The sequence below is a fragment of the Elgaria multicarinata genome, chromosome 5, assembly GCF_023053635.1.
Source record: "Elgaria multicarinata webbii isolate HBS135686 ecotype San Diego chromosome 5, rElgMul1.1.pri, whole genome shotgun sequence".
Lineage (NCBI taxonomy): Eukaryota > Metazoa > Chordata > Lepidosauria > Squamata > Anguidae > Elgaria > Elgaria multicarinata.
Genome location: NC_086175.1, coordinates 91,548,018 through 91,570,584, shown reverse-complemented (window position 1 = coordinate 91,570,584; position 22,567 = coordinate 91,548,018). Strand labels below are relative to the sequence as shown.

The window sequence follows — 22,567 nt, the reverse complement described above, 5'->3', positions numbered from 1 at the left end:
AAATTGAAATGCAAATGCTTTGGCATATGGTAACTGCTCATTTTGCTCAGTCATACAGAAATATTTTCTTTGAGGTTTTTTGCTTAGGGAAGTAAGGCACAGGTTTAGTAATTGATTTATAATTATTTAAGATTACTTGCATTTAAACAAATTGAATTAGGGACTATTGAGGTGGGCTGATAATAATCTTATTCCACTTAAGGTCAGTTGTTCAGTGCATGGACAGCAGATGTTTATATTACTGTCAGATATGCCTCCTTACACCATCAATAATGAATCTACCAGTCTTTCAGATGTGCATAGCTAATGCAGAAAGCAGTTTACTGACATAACTATGGTACTGGAAAACAGCAGGCAAGTAAGACATTTGCCCTGCCATTGCTTCTTTTTAGTTATGATCTTCTCTGTAATTACAATATATGAAGTGTATAGGTTTGAGCCAATAAAACTATGTTCATGGAGGCAGACATCGTTTTAGGATGGTACGTGGGTTTGCCATGCTCTTCACCCACACATTCTGACAAACCCAGCCTGATGTAGTGGCTAGAACAGCCTTCCCCAGCCTGGTGCTCACCAGATGTGTTGGACCTCAACTCCCAGGGGAGTTGTGGTCCAGCACATCTCTAGAGCACTAGGTTTGGGAAGGTTGGGCTAGAATGTCAAAGTATGACCCAGATTTCCCAGGTTCAAATCTCCTCTCACCACATCGAGCTCACTTGCTGATGTCAAGCCGGTCATTCAGCCTAACCTGCCTCACAGGGTTGTTGGAAACAGGGCCCAGTGTTAGCACCTGGCATCCTCATGCAGCTGTCAGGGCCCCAACAGCTTCTCAAGGCTCTTCACTAAGACATGCCTTGGGCCCCACAAGGAGATTCCTGCCATTTTAATGTCTTACAGTACTCCTACGGTGGTATGGGTAATTAAAGTGGTGCGCCTGGTATAACTTTGCTATGGGACATTGTGGAAAATGAAAAGTGGTAGGTGGCCCCAGCCACCTGATGCAGATTTCAGCACTGCTCCCTCTGCTGCCACCGATACCACCACCAGGTAAGCCTACTGGAAAGAGACTGTATAGGAGTGGGCCCAACACAGACACTTTGCCAAAGGCCCCCTCGAATGTGGAGCCAGTCCTAACTGCGAGGTTAAAAAAGAGGGGGAGACCATGTGCATCATCCGGAGCTCACTGGAGAAAACATAATTGATAAAATGTAATAAATATAATAATAAATAATCAATTTCTGATTATATTGTCCATTAATGGTCAGTGCAATGTTGATCAGCAAAATGCCACAGGTTGTCATTGCAACAGTACAGTATTCCTTGTGCTAATTTCTACACTCATGTGGTGTTGCATTTGTTGGAGAAACTATAGTATAAGTATATAGGATGAACCACCCGGATTGGGGATATTTTCTCAAGAGAACCATTTACACATGGATCCTCCAAACCCTCCAGGGCCAGCCCTTCCATTAGGCAGAGTGAGGCGGTTGCCTCATGTAACAGATACTTGGTGGTGTAGAATGGGCCAACAATGGCAGCACCATGGTCATTCCCCTTCAATGGATGAGCTTTGTGTTCTAGGCAGTCTGTTCTGCACCCCCTAAGCTAGCCTGCTTCCCCTCAGATGAGATGGAGAATGCTGTCCCACCACCAGTGTTGAAGTAAAATTCAACTGTCAGTCCAGTCAGCTTCTGTAGGTGGAATGTTTCTTATGTTTCACTTCAGGCAGCAAAATGTCTTGGTCCAGCAATGGAGTCATCTTTTACTTTGAGATAAGCCTGAAGACAACATAGCCAGAATCCATTTGCTTCCTTGCTGTCACTGAAATCTTCCTAGCTCAGATTTGACAAAGTAATGGAGAGAGGTGTCTGGTGAAGTCCTCATGACTAGTTCAGCTAGAGTTTAGGCTATTGTGCTTCCAGATACTTAGTAAACCTTTGGCTAGCGAGCTCTTGCCAATATAATGATAGATGGAACCGTATGCCATCAGCTCATTGATGGTACCACACTCTACATCCTTGTATATTTCCCCTCAGTCTTAAATATATATTGAACAAGGATTAGGGAGCATAATGGAAACAATCAGGAACCATAAAGGAAATTCTGGCAAGCAGTCATTCATTACTAGCTTCTGGGACATTCTTGCCAAGAACAAATGGAATAATTTAAATATATATTTTCAAAATGTCTGCCAGATAATTTTTCCTTGCTGTAGGATTGGTAGAAGCTAGAATTAGGCAAGTTAGCACTGGCTCCAGGTTTTGAGGGGCATTAGGCAGGGCATCCCTAGTGGGCCCTCTCTCTCAACGGGTCTACCTTCTCACCACCATTGCCACCAGTAGGGTCATGAGAGTGGTACAATAATGCATAATATTTCAGTCATACTCATTATTTCCCTCAGTTAAATGCTAATATATACACTACCTTTTTCTTGCGTCAGTTATGGATAAAACATGGTTCAAATGTCTCTTGATTCAGTCTTTAAGATTATATTCACCATCTGAAAGTAATGTAGACATTTTCATCTCAATAGAATTAATAATTAGCAGTGCAAAAGCTGCAAGTGATACATTTAAAAAGAAATCAGTTTGTCTTTTTTAAAAAAACCTGATATTTCCTTCCAGTTATTTCAACAGTAAACTTTGAAATGCCTTTGTGAGAGCACAAAAAAGTACTTTGTGAGTTTATCTGTAAACCATAATAAAATGTTACATTTACAAAGGGTTTTTATCTAGTAATCTCAAAGGACTTCACCAAGTCAGTATTTTTTCATATGTAATAATGCCTTTTTATAGCTTCAAGCACTTTTATAGAAATATATAAAAGGTAAAGCCGAAAGATAAAAATCCAAAATGTAAAGAATATGCTTCAACATTTCATGCTTCCATGCTATCTTTCCAAAATTTCGAGAAATAAATCAATGGTTTGTTCATCAGAAAATTATGACCTCGATTGGATTACCTGAATGAAAGCATATTTGGAGGTGATAATCCAATAACTTTGTTCCACCTATTCCCATTTACATCAGAGAGATATCACATTTTGTTAACTGTTTTGCAGCAGCTATAGCTTGAGGCTTGAAATTTCAGTAAAGCTCAAATCCCCATTTCATTTAGAGGTGAAGAAATAATACTGTCATACATTGATCCTAAGATAGCCTAAGCAGTGGAAGTTCCAGGGAAAAAATATGGAGATGAGGTGGTGGGGGAAAGTACATTTTGAAGAGGCAACTTGTGTATCACATATTAAATCTTCCCGGATGTAAGTATCTCTAGCTTTCATATTTTTACTCTGCTCCTAAATATATTTACTCATAAATAACACTGATTTCAATAATATTTGCTTCCAACTATGTTTAAGACTATAACCTTACTTTAAATTCAAACTTAACGTTCTATTAAAAAAAGTTGTAATCTATAGGTACTCTTTAAAAAGCATTTTTTTTCTGAATTGAGAACAATAATGAGAAACCTGTCTTCCACAAGTGTGTCTTGTGCAGATGAAAAGGGTTGTGTTTAACTACTATATGACAAGAATTCAACCTGAGGAGCTTTTCCTGACATGATGGTGTAGTTGTGGAATAGTTCACATGTTGAATTTCTGACTATTATATATGCATTTTTATATCAGTTTGTTTTTAAATAAATCCATCACATGTTTACAGTGCTTCTAATTTATTTATGTATTTAGTTTTTAAAAATGCTACTCTTCCTTTCCACCAAATTAGGGTGACCATATGAAAAGGAGGACAGGGCTCCTGTATCTTTAATAGTTGCATAGAAAAGGGAATTTCAGTCGGTGTCATTTGTATATATGGAGAACCTGGTGAAATTCCCTCTTCATCACAACAGTTAAAGTGCAGGAGATATACTAGAGTGACCAGATTTAAAAGAGGGCAGGACACCTGCAGCTTTAACTGTTGTGATGAAGAGGAAATTTCACCAGGTTCTCCATATATACAAATGGCATCTGCTGAAATTCCCTTTTCAATACAACTGTTAAAGATACAAGAGCCCTGTCCTCCTTTTCATATGGTCACCCTAACCAAATGCTCTCCAAATCTTATCCAAATACAACTTATGTACAAGTGTGAAAACAATACTAGAATAACATGCCAAAGTCCCATTTTTATAAAGGCAAACAAGAATCAAAGAATCAAAGAGGGAAAAAGTATGTTAGACAAGAAAGCAGCAAGACAAGTAGTAGATAAATGTGGTAAAATCAGCTCTGTGTTGTCCCAAATCAAAGGCTTCTGTTTGCCACTAGCTGTTACAGCCTGTATCAGAGTCAGCCATGTCTCAACTAGGCTGCTTGAGAAAATCCATCATTGTGAATTATAATATTTTGTATTTGGTCTCTAGCTAAAGAGGGCAGGGCTCCTGCAGCTTTAACTGTTGTGATGAAGAGGGAATTTCACCTGGTGCTACATGCATATAAATGGCACCAGCTGAAACTGCCTTTTCAATACAACTGTTAAAGATACAGAAGCCCTGTCCTCTTTTTCATATGGTCACCCTAAACAAGAAGGATGTTCAGACTACTTTCTGAAAATAGGGACGTTAAATGCAGGATGGGTATGTTTGGTGCTAGATGGACGGTGACACAAGAAAGTAGAGATTCTGGGTATTGTCAGTTCATGGCCAGCTGTTGAGCACTTAGGGTTAGGGCACTCTGTTATCCGGATCAATTGAGGGTGGTGACTCATCCCAAAATCACAACCTGTCTTTAGCTGCTAAATCTTAGGCAGTAGATAAGGTGGAAAATGGAAGACAAAACAGAAGTGTAGGAACAAAATGGAGCTAAACAATATCATTTAGCAAGAGCTGTGTATTCATGTATTCTATTTTCTCATTCTTCTATGGCCGATACATTCTTTGATCTATGGAATTACATAAATGCAGGATGGGTATGTTCGGTGCTTGGTCGAAAATATGCAAAATATGCAGCCAGGTTGGTCACTGGTACATCTAGGGGTGACCATATTACAACGACTTTAAAATCACTACACTGGCTGCCAATTAGTTTCCGGGTGAAGTATAAAGTGATAGTTATTACCTCTAAAGTCCTACATGGTTTGGGTCCAAGTTACCTGCAGATCACCTTCTCCCGTACAATCCACCCCACACACTCAGGTCCTCTGGGAAGGATTTACTCCAGTCAGCAAAAACTAGGCTGACAACCATTACCCAGAGGACCTTCTATTCTGCTGCTCCCAGACTGCGGAATGGCCTGCCGGGAGAGATTCATCAACTTAACAGTCTTCTAGAATTTAAGAAAGCCACAAAGTCTGATCTCTTCCGGCAGGCCTACCCAGTCGAATTTTAAGATACCTTTTAATAATGTGCTGCCTTTTAATAATGTATTTGTTTTATATATTTTTAATCAATTATATGTATTTTATGGTGTTTTGCATTTGTGTTTTACCCTGCCTCGATCCAGAGGGAGAGGGAGGTATGAAATAAATATTTTATTATTATTATTATTATTATTATTATTATTATTATTATTATCTTGCTTTATGCTAAATACCATAGAAGAAACAATACAAGAAATCAATTTCTGATCATTTGTGATTAAGTATTTTGTAAGAATTCATGTTTAACCAATATTTCTGAACAAGGTGGACTGATTTTTAAATGGGCAATCATGTCCTATCTGACGTGATTATGTTAGCAGACATTTTATCTCAAGATATCAATCTGGAGAATCTATATTACTTGTTTAGGTAAAATAATAGATGGTTGTCAAAAGTACTCCTTTTATTGTGGAGATGTACTCCAAAGCTTCATATTTTAAGACACCCTTACATGTTTTGTTTCAGTTCTGTTGTATGTTAATAGCAGCAAAGTAAAAGACCAACGCTTATTACCAAACTTGAATTCCTAAAGGCAAGACTAAGACAAGAGGAGAAAGGGAAGTGAAAAACATTTTTCTTTGGTGAAGATATGTCTAGATATATTGCTCTTCAATGAAACCCCATTATATAATTCCCAGTACAGCCTTGCCATTAACCTCATCCTTCCTGTCAGCTAGAGGTTAGATGCTGCAGTACAAGCCCCTGTTAAATAATGTTGGGAAAGGAGAAGAGAGTACCATAAAATGAAGCTATAAAGTGTGTGCTATAAATCCGTCTACTATACCCTCTCTAGTCAGAGTTCATTTTGGGTGGAGGAGAGCCACATGACACTGCAAAGTTTAATCGCCCCATCTTTATTTGTCTGCTGCTAGAGATGCTAAAAATATGTGCTTTCTCTCTCTCTCTCCCCTCATGCAACACACACATATGCCACATTTCCTAATGCATTACGAGCAACCTTTGCAACAAAAATGTAGAATGCTCTTCCTCCCTATTTTTATTTATTTCTTTTATTTTGTTCTTAAGTGCTTTTGAAAGCATTCTCTTTTTAAATTTGAAGAGAGTCATAACGGTATTTTACTTTGATTTGCAATCTATCCTAATGATCAAAGTAACTGGTAACATTTTCCCATCTCAAATTAGTCACCGATGGCAGTATCAAATCGTGTCATTCTGCAAACGCAAATAGGATTAGCCAAGCTCTGCTAAGTTTTTATTTTGCACAACCAGTTGTACATTATGCTTACACAACCACCTGCACAGAATTCTACACAAGAATAATGGTTGCACAAGATGTTACACAAGTACAATGCACAACCAGTTGCACAATGGATTGCACAAATGCAATGTGCAACTGATTGCACTTGGGATGTTCAAGCATAATGCACAACCACTTGTGCAAAAATAACTTTAGTTGGATTCTCATCTTGTGCACAGTTCATAACCTAGTTTTCAGTAGTACAGTGTCATTTGTGCTAATGGAATGATATAGATGGATGCTACCAAGCCAATATACTTTTGAGAGAGATCAAAGAGATATAACAAAGGCATTGTTGTTCATGGTGTGCACATTTATTGCGTTGAATGATTTTGTAGAGCTTTAAAAACTTGCAAAATCCATTTGATCGCAGAAGAAAGGTTATAACATTTAGGTTTTTTAGCTTAGAAAAAAAGGTGAGTAAGAAAGAACATGATAGAGATATATAAAATTATCCATGGTATGGAGAAATTGAATAGGGATCTCTCTCTCTCTCTCTCTCATAATACCAGAACCCGGAATCATCCCATGAAACTGAATGATGAAAGATTTAGGACACATAAAAGAAAGTACTTCTTAATTATGGAATTTGCCGTCAAAAGTTGTAGTGTTAGCCACCAACCTGGATGGCTTTTATAGGGGATTATGGACTTTCCATAGGCATCTAGTTGGCGACTGTGGGAATAGAATGCTGGACTAAATAGGCTGGGCTCCACCTTGCCAGCCTACTGTGCCACCATTATTGTGACAGGAGGGGAAAGACTGCAGATGGTCAGCCATGAGGAATCAGGTGACTTGAATCAGGAACCAATAGGGGCCCTGCTTGCCTTTATATAATTACTGTCCTAAGTCTGCCCTAGTGCCTTGCTAGATGACGGAGTAGCCTGGTGCGAGCCCCGGGCTGGCCCCTGTGCATCCAGATGACGCACAGGGGATCCCGGGCTCAGGCAGGGGTAACCCTCCCTTGGCCCGGGATAACTGGCACTGGTTGTGGCCCGGTATTTCCCACGGTCTCGGACTGAGCCTGTTCCGCAGCTTTTCCCGGCTACCGCATTTACTCGTGAGTAGCTGGCAAAAGCGGCAGCCAACCAACAGGGCAGTGTGGGGACATGGGGGGGAAACCGGAGCCAGGGGGGATGGGGGGGAAACCAGAGCCAGGGGGATGGGGGGATCGCAGGGGATGGGGGGATCAGAGATTGTGGGCGGGTGGGGGGGATCGCAGCCAGGGAGGGAAATCAGGTAGGGGGAGAGCAGGGAACCCTTTATTTTTTTAAAAAAAATCCTACCTTTGCCGATGGTGTGCTCCTGTGCACCCGGCCCTTTAAGGAAGAAACAAAATGGAGGACGCAACGGGGCTTTCCTGCAGCCCATTGTGTCTGACTTCTGGACTGGAGTGACAGCCCATGCTACTTGTAGCGCGGGCTCGCCGCTCCTCTAGCACGGATTCCCAAGTAGGTCTAGCAAGGCCCCTAGTCTGTCAACTGCCAACCCTCCAGATGTCTTTGTAGACATACAAGGAAGACATTTTCTTAATAAATAGCTTTTACCATGCAAATCTCCTCCAGTTCAACAGTTCTTCAGGTTACAGACGTAATCAATGTCTGGCAACACAGAGATAAGTTCTCTGGTCTCCTTGCACAATATTAATTAGACTTCAAGAAGTTCCCTTTGTTAAATGCATTCTGCTAGAACACTGCAATGAAACTGGCACCCACCAGCAATACCAACCCTAAGTGGCTGTTCCAACCCACCTTCAGGGAGAATCTTCTCTTAGGGACCTCTTTTGAATGGCCAACCTTCTAGGGCACCTCACTTCCCAAAGTTGCTTGTTTCTCCTGAACTGATGTCTGATCATTCCCAACTCCCAACGCACTGCAGAATCTGTCCTTCCCATGGCCTTGGTTTGACCTAATGGATTAGCCAGCATCTGGAAAGACTCCCCTCTGCCATTGTGTCTCTGCTCTATCTCTAGTGGCCTTGCTAGGTCCCCCACCCCTTCACCCTCTTCCGACTGTTCCCATGCCTTCTCTGAGTGCTTCTGCAGAGATGTGGGATCCAATTCTTACATTGTCTGAACAACTCATTGCTTGCAAAGCCACACAGACTCTTGTGCCTCGCCTCTGCTTTCTTCTACACCTGACCATCAGCTTGTCTTGGACCATATTATTAGCCTCTGATCCTTCAGATACTTTATTACTGCTTTTGGAGCTGATCTGTGCCTACCTGGACACAGAGTTTGTCCCTGACTCTGCTGAACTCTGACAGAAGATCAGGAAATAAAAATCCAAGGAACGGTAGAGATTTCCTCCCTAAACATTTGTATGGTGACCATAGTCCCTAAACCATTCTCTGGCTTAGCCCCCTAGCCCCAACCAGAAATGTAAGCAGTTGGGTAGTGCTAGAATAGCTTGATGTACTCAACATCTGGACTGCAAGGACTGGGAGTGCTGAAACAGCTCCCTAACCTTGACATTACAGATGCATGGGTGAATTTTAAATATCTGTATCATGTGTAATCCTTTGCCAAAGTTCACAAGGTGATCAGGGTACTAGGCTCCATTTGACAAACTAGTACCTACACCTAATGGGCTGTATTCATTGGTGGGTTGTCTTAGCCGAAAGTGCTTCTGCTTGTTTAAATTAGTGCACCTGAATTTCACCAATGCATACTGCCTGCTGCAGCCCTTAGTGTCTCCATTCTATTCCAGAGGATCCACCCAAGGCAAAGCATTACACAAAAGCAAAGCCACCATTGGATACAACCTAGACCCTATCAGACATTCTTAATGTGGGTAGACTCTACACAAGGACAGCGAGAGTGGGAATGGGTATGCTAGTTCCATTTCCTTCCGTTGCCATCCTCATTGCCCTCCATATATTGAAGATGACTGTTAGCAGGGAACCTTCTCTATCTGTGGAGGCTCTCTTTGTGATGCAACACATAGAAGATTAAGATGATCGCTATGGAGGGGGTATGAGAGCAAAGCTAGCACACATATTCCCGCCCTTCTTGTTTAGAGTCTATCCACATTAAGAATGCCTGAATACAGCTCCAGTATGTGCTGCATTATCAATAAAAGAGGACTTTAGAAACCTTATTGTGAACTGTCTCTGGCATGAACCAATCTCTTGTAACAATTCAGCTCTCTATATTTACAGTATTGGAAGACACAGCTGAAGACACAACTATCTCTACTTGCGTGAATGGTATTTGATAGTACAACTAATTACACTCTAGGGATCACACCAACTCTAAAATCACTTCACTGGCTGCCAATTAGTTTCCTGGCGAAGTATAAAGTATTTGTTATTACCTTTCAAGACCTACATAGTTTGGGTCCAGGTTACTTCTCCTGTACAATCTGCCCCACACACTCAGGTCCTCTGGGAAGAATTTACTACAGTCAGCCAAAACTAAGCTGACAACTGTTACCCAAAGGACCTTCTCTTCTGCCGCTCTCAGACTGTGAAATGGCCTGCCAGGAGAGATTCATCAACTTAATAATCTTTTTGAATTCAAGAAGGCTATAAAGACTGATCTCTTCCGGCAGGCCAACCCAGTCAAATTTTAAGATATTTGACTGTTATTTTAATATTGTATTAGTTTTATATGTTTTAATCAGTTTTATGTATTTTATAGTATTCCTATCTAATGTTGTTCCCTGCCTCAATCCAGAGGGAGAGGGGGGTAAGAAATAATTTATTATTATTTTATTATTATTATTATTATTATTATTATTATTACTAATTTGAATTTTATTCCAAAATTCCTCAAAAAAATTTAAAAAGAAAAAGGCTTTTATTTTCATATAAAATATAATATGCAAAGCAATAAAACTATTCCACAATATAAGATGACAAAAAATAGAAAATAGAACCTAATCAAATATCATACTAGTAATATCAAAAGGAGTTGATTATAATTATTAATAAACTAACATACACAGACCACAGAACTCATTGAGCAGTTTTCAGTCGGAACCCACTCAGCTCCTTTGGTTCAAGAGAGAGAGCAACCTATAATTAGAAAATTATCTTAAAAATGGAAATAAAAGGCATTGCTCAAAAAACCTTTTAATCATTTCAAGATCACAAATATTTAATTCTGAAATGTTTAGAACACAACACCAAAAATCTGTGACTGGGGTTAATGATGAACAATAAATTTCTGTAGATTATCACACTGTAAATTTGTTAGAACTTTTATTTTTAAACGTTCTGGGAGTTTTTTGCTTCTAGACTGTGGGTGGGGAGGAAGCACATATGACTCATAAGAGTAATAGAGTGTCACAGACTGTGGAAATATAGGAAGGGAACACTGGAATTGGTGCTGAGTTATATCACTCGCTAACTACAGGGACCCCTATCCAAACTCCTCGGATTTTAAAATGTTTGGTAGAAATAATCCTTATATATTTTCCCTGAAACTATGACAGTTAAAATATAGCTCCCTTTAAAATACTGAAAGCTAAAGATTGTCACATAGCAACATGCTGTATGTGGGTAGTCCACACAGATGCTTCCATTTTGATTTAATACCTTGTGATGTACAAAGCAGTACATGGTGAGTTGTGCTGCATGATGCTATCAGGTATTAACTGTAATTATGGCAAGTTCAAGAACTGGTTCACATGATCAAACAGCCCATCATGGTTTATTTAAGCCATGGTGGACTATGGTGTGTGCCGGTGCATGTAAGGCAGGATTTATATATTCAACCCTGGCTGCGGCTTGTCATATCATGCCATGGGTTAAGTGAGGGTCAAATAACCCCCAGATAAACCAACAACAGATCATGGGTTATGGAAGGGTTGTTTAAACCTTGCATAATCCACAGTCTCCAGGTTCACACATGACAAGGCGTGGCCAGGTGTTGAATATTCAAAATGGCCACCAGCATGCACCAGCATGTGCCACAGCCCATCATGGCTTAAACAAACCATTGTGGACTGTTTGATTGTGCGAACTGACCCCTCATCTCCATTTTTGCAGCCATACACAGGAAGTTTAACCTGAAGGTTTTAGGGACTACCATACATGTCTAGCTTTGTGGATCACAAACTATACAGGCATGCCTAATTTAGATGCTCTGTATAGGAGATCTGAATGTTCTGGAAAGAGAACAATCTCTACTGCAGTTGTACTGAGCAAAGTATTGATTTATTTTTCCTTTAATGGCCAGTCTAGGCTGGAGTCCTGATTGAATCAGTGGAGTCCAGAAATCACACTATTAAGGAAAGGTTATTTGTTTTTTTCATTTTAAAAACTTCATCCAGTACAACATTTCACCTAGTTAGGGACTCCTTTTCATCTATTTCAGCGTAGGGAGTTGTTCCATCAGTTTTTCTTTCTTTCTAATCTAACACTTTCCTTATGATTCTGGGAGTCAAGGTGCTGTTGTGAGAGTCAACAACACTTTTTGTTCTTTCTACATAAATAGCTCCTATTACCATGCTATATTCTATGCCAAGGATGGGGAAACTGTAGCCTGTGGGCCAAAAAGTTTGCTCTGTGTGTTCTTTGCCCAGCTGGGGAAATACCACGCACAGCAAAGCCGGCTCCCTGACTGACTTATCAGCTAGAGGAGATCAGCCGGTGTTTCGGCAAGGGACAAAAAGTCCCATCCTTGATGCTATCCTGCCCATATCCCGCTCAGTGAAAGGAGCATATCCAGACCCTCATTATAGTCCTACAACTCCCAGCATTCTCCAGCTAGCTGTGCTGGCTAAGGAATGCTGGGAGTTATAGGACATTTTTCTGTTTAAACATGCATAGGATTGCACCTTAAAGAAAGAAATTTGTCTTTTGGCCACTAATTTTCAACATAACTTGCAGCTCTCACATGGTACAGGTCTTGTCAAGAAGTTCTCATACCACTGTTGTCCTTTGAAAACCCAGTCTTTCAGCTGTTGTGTGCATTATGCAGAATGAGATGATAGACTTATGGGCTATGTTGATGACTATTTTGTTTTGTACTGTTTTCCTGTGCCCATTTCATGTATTCCTTTTCCTTCCCTTTAGTTTTATTTTGAAATTTTATTAGACTATATGCCTTGAGGCAGGGACTTGCTGATTTATTCTTGTTTTGTTCAGTGCCAGGTACATTGATGGTAATAAATAAATAAAAAATGTTTGAATGCTCACTCACACAAAAAGCTTTGTCCCTACATGTAATAAACTAGCACTTCAAGTTTGTCCCTACATGTAATAAACTAGCACTTCAAGCAAATATGACACTAAGGCCAGATCTACACTACTGCTTTAAAGTGCTTTATAACAGTTTTATAGCGCTTTAAAGCAGTTAAAGCGCTTTATAACTGTTATAAAGTGCTTTAAAGCAGTAGTGTAGATCCGGCCTAAACCTTTCTCCTTAAAGTGTATGTTTCTGCTTGCAAGGAGCATTTAAAAAAAAATCCCACCTGCTTCCTGAAGTGATACAGACCTTAATTCTACCATGCATAATGTATAGAATGGCTCTTAGAATAAATAATGCAGTTGTGAAAACATGTTAATTTACGATTCTAAATGAATCCATAAACTCAGGGCTCATCTACACCAAGCAGGATATAACACTATGAAAGCAGTATGCAACCAGTATATAAAAGGCAGGAGCCACACTTCTGCCTTATAGAGGCATTGAAGTGCACTGACAACTGTTGGGGCCCAGGACACATCTACACTAAGCAGGATATAACACGATGAAAGTGGCATGAAAGCGTGTCCATGGGCCCCAACAGTTGTCATTGCACTTCAATACTGCTATAAAGCAGTAGTGTGGCTCCTGCCTTTTTTATATATCGGTTTCATGCCACTTTTATAGTGGAATATCCTGCTTGGTGTAGATGAGCCCTCAGCTACATATTTTTTTGTGTTGAAAAAGAACCTGGTGCAGGTACAGAATAATCTGAAGAATAAGAATTCATACATTTATATTATGGTATAAATTGTTCTGCAAATGGCTCTATCCCCAATTTGCTTTGTTCTGTCCTCACAATTACAGACAATGTATACATAAAGCAGTGTATAAAGCAGTGCAAAAATGTGAATGTTATTGACTTGTGCTTTTCCATAATTAAAATTTGAAGTGGAACTTGCAGATTGTATTCAGATTCTGTTTCTCTGTATAAATTGGTTGCTTCACTGGAACACTTTTAGAACAAATCTCTGATGTGGAAGGAAAAGCTTCGACTAGAGAGGCTTGATTTGTTGCCCAAAATACTTTATGCAGTGTTCTGTAACTGGACTGGAATATTTTTTGAGTCAGGCTTTGCAAACGGTATCAGATGTTGAATATAAAACAATTTCTTTCATGTGCACTAGATGGGCAGCATAAATGTGCAACCAGCCAGGCATTAGATATACCTTTGGCTGTCAAGGATAGTTTATTTGGCAAAGCTATTAAAGGCTGTTTAGAATTTGATGGAACAGTGCTCTGGATAAATTCACTGTGGTATGAATTGTTGCCAAGGCTGATAAACACCCTCAGCAGCCAACCGGGAATTCTATCAAAAGTACTTCTTGTGTTAACCCCTGAGAGTCAAAAATGAAGCCCTAGATAACAACTTCATGTCACTGGAATGCTTGATAAAAGCATTTTTAAAAGTCTTTTCTCTTGGGACAAATAAATAACACAAGAAAGGAGAGAAAACGCCAGAGGGTGTCTGTGTATCAAAATGTGTATCAATTTTGACTTTATTTGCATAGAGATTCAAGGGTCTTAACAAAGGCAGTAAACCTACCACAAAATAGGTTTGGCCACATTGAGGCCCAGTATTGGGCAAAAGGCGGGATACAAATAATAATAATAATAATAATAATAATAATAATAATAATAATAATAATAATAATAATAATAATTGTTGTAGGGATCACAGCTTAAATGAATTGATAAATGAGGAGCATCCTAATACAGGGCCATTGGGGAATCAAGGCCTATAGTGGAGGCCTGAAGTGGTTTTTATGGTCCAATCCAATGTATGTCTGCTCAGAAGTAAGTCTAAATTCAAAGGGATTTACTCCCAGGTAGGTGTGTATAAAACTGCAGCTTAAACTGCAGAAATTATGGCTGCATGTAAGCTATATGCCCAGAAGTGCACATGGTATGTGAATACAGAAAGGGTCTTGAATTTAGCTTTCTGAAAATGTCATCATTCTTTTCTTGCCCACACAGCTATCTTTTGGTGCCAGGCTACATCTTTCCTGTTCTCACAAGCCTTTTAAATGTTTTAAAAACTTTTGAAATATTTTAGTGTATTTGTGATTTATTATGCTAGTCACTGCAATAAGGGTTTTTATCTCTTATACCTTATATTGTATTTATTTAGTTTAGTGATTTTTTATTTTTTATTTTGGTAATATCGTTGTTGTTGTTAAATGCCTAGAGAAATTTATTTAAGAGACATTTAATAAATTCAATAATGAATCACTATTTTTAATAAGTTTCTAACCCTTATGGCTCCAAAGATATGCTTGAAAGTATGAGGGTAATGCCTGCTTAAATTTTGGAACCCACAAGCTGAATAAGTTTTCCAGACGTTGGGGCATCATGGCTTTGTTCCTTGTGTATCTCTTCGTATGATTAGCAAAAGGCAGAATGGAAAGTAGAAATATGGAAGATGACTTATGCCAAATAAGAATAATTTTGAAAATTTATATTTTTGGGGGGGGGGGCTAAATTCTCTCTCTCTCTCTCTCTCTCTCTCTCTCTCTCTCTCTCTCTCATGCATGCACATGCACACAGAGGTTATATAATATAGTAAAGAGTACACACCATTATGGTTGCAGTGCAGGCCCCAAATTGCCATGTAGATTATTATTGGGAAAGGTATTAAAACAATACCAGAATGGAGCCCTGCTTAAGAACATTGCTTTGAAACCTTCTGAAATTCATTGAATCGTATTTGTAGCTGATACATTCACAACCAAGACAGTTGGCAGTTGTCTTCTTTGCCAATTTGTCTAACAATTCAGAACCCTTTCTTTACCTTTTCTGGGTCATCTCTTGATTGCAGTTACTGGAGCTTATTTGTATGTTAATACTAGTTGCTTTTTGTTTTTTAACTGGGAGGTTCTTTGTAGGTTCAGCTTTGTAGGTTCAAGCTACATATTACATGCAAATGCATTGCAACTGTAGCCAATGGCCCTTACCTGAACAAAAGGTCATTTTTGTTTAAGTGAGAGGTGAAACAACCCATTTTATTCCTGCTCCAAATCCCCCCTTCAAGTGGCTCTTCCTTCTCCCAATTGGTTTCAAAGGCAGAAATTGGCAGTATCTCAGATTTCAGCAAAATTGCTACTATATTCAATGATAAAAAAAACCCAAGAGACCACATTCATACCTGGTAGGGTTGGGGTGTTGCACCTCAGGCCTATGGGTTTAATCCAACATGACTGGGGGTTCCCGTCTGGCACTTTAAGATACCAGAAGGCCACGCCCCTTTCCCCACCACCACCAATCATTTGGTGATTTCCTAGCATTTCTACAGCTTTTTCATTCTAAAAGGTTGAAATGACTCTTTTATGGCTTTAATACTGGTAGTAACAGCTTTAAGCTAAAATATGCTGGTATTTTTTTTAATATTTTGGCCCTGCCCCTTTTTTCCTTTGGCTCACTCCCACTAGAATGCAACCCACCCACCCCAAGAGCATCTTCAAAATCGAATTCAGCCCTCAGGCTGAAAGAGGTTTGACATCCCTGTGGTAGGAACTCAATAACTGATACTAATTTGATGTATCACAAAAACAAAGCAATAGAATGCTTGGGAAACAGCTCCTTTTAAAGATAATGAGGGAATAAAGGTAGCACAGAAGTCAGCGTTGAGCCTTTGAGGATAAGTAATGAAGAAGAAATTTGGATGATGAAGGACAAGAAAATGGCAATCGGTTATGACTTTGGGTATAACACAACATGATGTTGAAAGCCAAGTGTGGGAGGAACAAATGCAGCACTTTGAAAATGAACATATGGAGTAAGGACGGTAGGATAAAATATATACTATATAAATAGCCAAGTGTGAAATGCTGAAGCACTTGAAGATGTAGGATTTTTTTTTTCATTTAATCCAATAGTAATAGCAATTATGATAGATGTTTACCACACGAAGACTACCTGAAGTAACAAAAGATCGTTTCTAAAAACCTAAAAGGATACATTACTAAATTCTGAATAATTATGAAAACACTGAGAAACGGTTTATTTTTTATTTTATTTTATTGCATTTATATACCACCCCATAGCCGAAGCTCTCTGGGTGGTTCACATAAGATAAAAACACTTAAAAACAATATACAAAAATTAAAAACCACAAAAACATGCAAAATGCACAAACATTTAAAACCACAGTTTCTCAAGTAGTACTGGGACACAGATACCTAAAATTCCTCCCTTTTACCTCTAGAAAGCTACTCTATCCTAAAAGTCCTGACCCCTGGATGCAGAAATAACTGGAAAGAAGGGAGGAATGTAACACTTTAACACTCAAGGCTTTTCATACCATCATCCAAGCTGTTTGTCTGAGACGGGAATTGGGAGGACCACTTTGTAGTGGCTTTTGCCCTGTCTGATGAACAGGTGCTAGAAGTCCTAGGAGGTGGTCCTGGAGGGACTTTTGTCCGTCATGCTACCTAAAACCATTGAGAGAGGTTGTCCAGGGATTTGTAGTGGGTGTCATCAGTATGAGGAGAAAGCAGATGTGGCCACTATTTTACATGCCCCGGTAACATTCAGATTTGATTACCACTATGTGATGTACATGGGGCTGCCTTTAAAAAGTTCTGGAAACATTAGTTGATGCAAACTGTGATCGCCATAGTGATCTTGGGAGCCTATTTTTACAACACATTATTCTGATATTGTTTCATCTGCCGTGGCTCCCAGTTTGTTTCCAAGATCTTTTTAAAATGCTGATTCTTACATATTAAAGACAAAATGGTTTTGTACCAGGATATCTGAAGGATCACCTCCTCCAATATAACCCACTCAGCTCAAATCGGAGAGCGTGTGAAGAAATGCCATTAACCTAACCATTTATATTGTGTAATGTTATATAATGTAGCAGCATAGTCAAGTGACCTAGAGTTGTTGCTGTGATGGAGGTTTGCTTTGGTGGTAACTGCTTGGTGATGTTCTGAACAGGGGAAGAGAGAGAGAGAGAATCACTTGCAATAATTTTAATGGGACATGGATCAGGTAAATTAAATTTTGATTGGCTGGAGGTCCTAGCTAGATGGAAAAGAGCAGCTGGGAAATGACAATTGACAGGTAAGGACATTCAGGGAGTTAGTTGTAGAATCAGGGAGAAGGTCTGATGGTTGGTGGGTTGTGTTATAGAGGGACTAAGAGAAAGTGAATAACTAAGGCCTGACTAATAAGCTCTTTCTTCACTGTGGGATAACCAAATGAGGTTGGTGGAGATCAGGAGTGGGGAGCAGGTGGCTGTGTTACGCCAGAACGCTGCCCTAAGATCTTGGCAGAAGAAGGTTACACAAGCAGGCATTAAAACCCAGATAAACCGTCCAAGCATCCAGGAATACAAAAAGAGGTGCTCTGGGAGTCAGAGGAAGCCTGTAACCAAGAGGTTACAGGGAGTCAGAGGAAGCCTGTTTGCATTCTCTTCCCCTCCTTATTGTTCTACTATGATTTTATTAGATTGTAAGCCTATGCGGCAGGGTCTTGCTATTTACTGTTTTACTCTGTACAGCACCATGTACACTGATGGTGCTATATAAATAATAATAATAATAATAATAATAATAATAATAATAATAATAATAATAATAATAATAATAATAGCTGGCCCTGGGTGTGGGTGTTTTTGGCTCAGGTGGAGATTTAGGGAACTGGCCTGAGGTAAAAGAAGTAATTAAGGACACAATTCTATGCATATTTAGACAGAAAAAAGTGCTACAACTCCCAGCATTCTGTCTGGGGAATACTGAGAATTAGGACTTTTTTCTACCTAACCATGCACAGCATTGCACCCTAAGAGGCTTGCATTAGCAACAGTATTTCCTGAGGGCCTTAAGAAGTGTCAGCAAGGATTCTTTTGAAAACTTCAAAATAAATGTTAGTATTCCCTTATGTACAAAATATCCCTTTAATAAATTAAGACAACAATCCTAAGGCTACTTCAGATTTCTGGATCCGAGGTTAGAGACAGCACCTGTCCCCTCCCCCTCACAGCCAACGCAGAGAGAGCCGCGCCGACTGCCTCTCCGTCTCCGAGGTTGCAAAGGCAACCTCGGAGTGAAGGGAAAGAAGGCTTGCTGGTGGGTGGGAAGGGGACGGCTTACATCATATCTCTAGGCCTGCCCAGCACCTTTCCCTCCCCCTCGCTGATGCCTCAGCTAGACAGGCAAAAAATCCCGTCTAGTTAAATTGCAGAGCAGGAAGCATGGTGAAGATCGACTCCTCTGCGCCTCCTGCTCTACACTGGATCCAATAGGATTCCACCCTAACTTTTTTAGTAGTTCATCTTGGCTCTAGTGTTCGTGCCCATCTTATGCCTAAGCTTCCTATACAAGGCTACTAGGAGGTTATCACGCAGAGTGTTTCTTAGGCCCTGAGATAAAAGCATTTGCTGAAAATTAAGAAATCCCATAGGTGGCATTGTCCAATGAAGGAGCAGTTTCTCCATAGATGGCAACAGCGCTGAAAAGAAAATCTCTCTTACAGCATGTTCTGCATCCCACCATCCTCACATACTTAGTTAATGGATGAGTTGAGAAACAGAGCCTTTTCTGTATCACTGTCAAACGTCCTGGTATACAGCTTTGGTGGGGCCCCTACCTCTCAAACTTTTGGCAAGCTGTAAAGTCCTTGCTCCTTTTTTTTTCACTTTGGTTTGATTTTTTTTTTTTTGTCTCATGTAATAATCAAGTTGTGAATGTTTTATTCTTCTCTTGGTTTTATTTTATTTAAATGAGTATTATTGTAAGCTGCTTTGAGGGTTCTACTTAGGGCCAAAAGGCAGCATATCATATATCAATAATCTTACTTATGAATGATATTTTTTCCTGAATATTTGCTGGATGGAAGCATGTCACTCAGTCCCTTGACCGTTTTTTCATACATTATTATTATTATTATTATTTATTTATATAGCACCATCAATGTACATGGTGCTGTACAGATAACACAGTAAATAGCAAGACCCTGCCGCATAGGCTTACAACCTAATAAGTTGTAGTAAACAATAAAGAGGGAAGGAGAATGCAAACAGGCACAGGGAAGTGTAAACAGGCACCGGGTAGGGTGAAGCTAACAGTATAGAGTCAGAACAAACTCAATATTTGAAGGCTATAGGGAAAAGAAAAGTTTTTAGCTGAGTTTTAAAAGCAGTGATTGAGTTTGTAGTTCTCAAGTGTTCTGGAAGAGCGTTCCAGGCGTAAGGGGCAGCAGAAGAAAAAGGACGAAGCCGAGTAAGGGAAGTGGAGGTCCTTGGGCAGGCGAGAAGCATGGCATCAGAGGAGCGGAGAGCACGAGCGGGGCGATAGTGTGAGATGAGAGAGGAGAGATAGGCAGGAGCTAGACCGTGAAGAGCTTTGAAGGTCAGCAGGAGAAGTTTATATTGGATTCTGGAGTGAATTGGAAGCCAATGAAGAGATTTCAGAAGTGGAGTGACATGGTCAGAGCGGCGGGCCAAGAAGATGATCTTAGCGGCAGAGTGGTGGACAGAGACCAGCGGACTGAAGTGAGACGAAGGAAGGCCAGAGAGAAGAAGGTTGCAGTAGTCCAACCGAGAGATAACCAGTGCGTGAACGAGAGTCAGTACTACCGACCTAATAAATACTGCAAAAGAAAAAAGATGTATGCTCCACTTGTATTGTTCCTATCCACAAAATGGTGTTGATTGGTTTCCTTTACGATTGCTTTTATTTATTTATTTATTTATTTATTTATTTTTTTATTTATTACATTTTTATCCCACCCAATTGCTGAAGCTCTCTGAGCAGTTCACAAAAAATAAAACCACGAAGAGCATAAAAACAATCAACAATCTAAAAACACAAATACAAAATAAAATACAATATAAAAAACTTGCTGATAAAGATTTCCAGTAACTCTACAGACAACAGTAAGTTTCCTGAATTAGGTATCTTTTCAAATGCAATCATATCCATGTAGTATTTTTTTTCAAGTAACCATGTAAAATTCTAGTACTTGGATGTCTTGGAGTTAAGCTCTGCTACCTTGTCAGTTTTCTATCCCCCTCAAAAAAAGAAAAAGAAGCTAGAAATCCATTGATTTCTGAATACATCTTGGTCATGAAACCAGGGTAGGGGGGAATTAGGAGAGAAGGGCCACAAAATACAAATTTACTTGAGTGCTGTATGAAAGCAGCCCTGTTAAGTGCTAAATGAAAACATAATGCTATTTTAAACCATTCTAAGTAATTAATTTGAACTGCTTGATATTGGCATGTTTGAAATTGTAGTTAGGAAGCCAACAGTAAGATCTGAGATTTTATTACTTGTTCCAGCAGAAGAAAAGTACCTACTGTGTTGAAATTGCTATTTAAACTGTCTGTGCTCCTGAGCTTTCGTACTGTGCACCACTTTAGCTTCACTTGCCAATTGATCTTAAGTGGGAAGGGGAAGTGTTCCAGCGGCTGTGTATGTTACATAAACTTCAGAAAGTGTATTTCTCTTTTCTGATCTAAGAATTTATGAATCAACCCTATTTTCATTAACGACATTGTTTTCAAAATGTGTGCTTTAACTTGGACTGCAAGCCTAGGGATGTTTACTCAGAAGTAAGAGTCACTGTGACCCATTTACTCCCTAGTAGTTATGCTTTGGACTGTACTATATGGACCACTTTTCAAAGGTAACAGGTTGTCACCAGTGAAGAGTCACCAGTTGGTGACTCTTCACTGATGGAAGGCTCTAACCCAGCAGAGGCTTCCGTTATGCAACAGGGAGAACGGAGGCTTTTGTCTGTCTTCCCTGAAGTGCAGTCCTCTGTGCTACCTCCCACACTGTTCAGAAGAGTCTCCCAACCCTCTGGAGCATGGAGGGCTGCAGGGAGGAGGGTGAATTGCTGAAGATTGCATCCCTCCCTGCTCCTTGGATGGTAGCCTCAACTGAGTCAAACAGCTTTCTGTCAGCGGAGAGATACTAACTGGATACAACCAATTGTATCACATTGGATACAACCCAACATTTTTAGCTTGCTTAAATATTTCTAAAGTCTGGATTTAATTTCAAATACTGTTGAAGGCAGTTCAAAAATGGATTAATGATATAAAGAGCTAATAACACCAAAGTTTTTCCTCTTTGGGTTATCTTTCCAACATTATTTCCATGGAGACATCCTAGATACGTAACCTTGGAGAAGAGTGTATCTATTCTTTAGGATTCCTCCCCCCTCTAATTTCTTCAGTATTCATCTTTAATTAAAAGATTGTTGTCACAGGTTTGGAGAAGAGATAACTTCTAATTTAGAACACATCATTTTCATTCATCTGTTACCATAGTCTTATTTGACAGACTTAGTAGCATTATTCATAAGAACTTGTTTGTATAACAGAGTTTAAATAGCTATAATATTATTGCTTCAGAGCTGGTTGCTAGAAATTGAGCAGCAAATATTGTGGACTGATCAGTGTCTGGCTCAAAAAGGAGGAGTACATAACTCCGGAGTGGGATTGGGGTGGTTTCAGGGCTGTGGTAGTCTACGCCCTTCACAGTTTGGGACATGTGTACTTGAAGGCCCACATGTCTCCATATGTATCTACCTGTACATTAAGATCTTCAGTGGAGGGCTTCCTGCAGGTGCACCCACCATCTGAGGTGAGATGGGTGATTAACAGAGAGAGGGCCTTTTCTGTGGTGGCATCTTAGTTGTGGGACATTTTCACCAGGGAGGTTTAGCTGTCACCTACTGCATTGTCGTTTTGATGCCAGGCAAAGTCCTTTTTTAAAAAAAAATCCTGAACTTTTTAGATGCAATT

General features: G+C 39.7%; 1 protein-coding gene across 3 annotated transcripts in view; it reads left to right on the top strand.

Annotated features, from left to right (window-relative positions):
• The window catches only part of EPHA6 (EPH receptor A6), a 506,479-nt gene that overhangs the window by 433,901 nt on the left and 50,011 nt on the right, over positions 1 to 22,567 (top strand). The gene's annotated exons all lie outside the window — the stretch shown is intronic.